The 907-nt window shown below is 47.0% G+C and overlaps 1 non-coding gene across 1 annotated transcript; it reads right to left on the minus strand.

The window, feature by feature from the left end:
• Positions 1–385: 385 nt before the first annotated feature.
• TRNAL-AAG lies at positions 386–467 on the minus strand. Its single transcript has one exon. It is a non-coding gene; the product is annotated as a tRNA-Leu (tRNA).
• Positions 468–907: the final 440 nt, after the last annotated feature.

Genomic DNA, 907 nt, shown 5'->3' on the forward strand with positions numbered 1-907 from the left:
TAATATCCAATCTAAATCTACCCTCTTTTCAGCTTAGAGCTGTTATCCCTCATCTCCTGTACTGGAGCTGAGTATTAAGTACTGGAAGGCTGCTATAAGGTCTCCCCAGAGCCTTCTCTTCGCCAGGCTGAACAACACCAACTCTCTTCTCTCAGCCTGTCCTCCTACAGGAGGTGCTCCATCCTTCTGATCATCTTCAGGTCCTTCGTCTGGACTGGCTCCAGCAGGTTCATGTCCTTCCTGTGCTGAGGACCCCACAGCTGGATGCAGTACTGCAGGTGGGGTCACACGAGAGCAGAGTAGAGGGGGAGAATCGCCTCGCTCTTCTCCATCAAGGCTGTAACCCCATGGTAGAAGGCCACAAAAGTTTCAGACGAGAACATACTGGCAGCGGTGGGATTCGAACCCACGCCCCCGAAGAGACTGGAGCCTTAATCCAGCGCCTTAGACCGCTCGGCCACGCTACCACTGTAAATGATGGAGCATTTACTCCTTAATTGATCCAATATATGCAGAAGGTCTTTGCACATGGTAAGATGCACTTTTTTGAAAGTGTTTTTTTTTTAAGGTACTATCAAACAGGTCAGGGATTTGAATCTCAGTAAGCATATCGGGCACTGAAATTCCTCATTGCTTCATTGTATTTTTGTGTACCAGCTAGCTCACAAGTACAATGGTAGGGTTGATATGTATTTTTCTCATACGTATACATACGTATACAGACACACACACAGACATGCAGGCACTTGTACAAACACACACACCCCTGCCTCTCTCATTATAACTATCCCTTTGCCCGACTCTCTCTCATTGAGTGCATTTTAGCGGTCCAAACAAACCTCAAGCATGTTCTCCTGCACTGTCTTTCTCTTCTAAAATGTTTTCCTTTGCCATTGCCCCCCAGTTT

This window comes from Pterocles gutturalis, unplaced genomic scaffold (genome assembly GCF_000699245.1).
Source record: "Pterocles gutturalis isolate BGI_N339 unplaced genomic scaffold, ASM69924v1 scaffold9717, whole genome shotgun sequence".
Lineage (NCBI taxonomy): Eukaryota > Metazoa > Chordata > Aves > Pterocliformes > Pteroclidae > Pterocles > Pterocles gutturalis.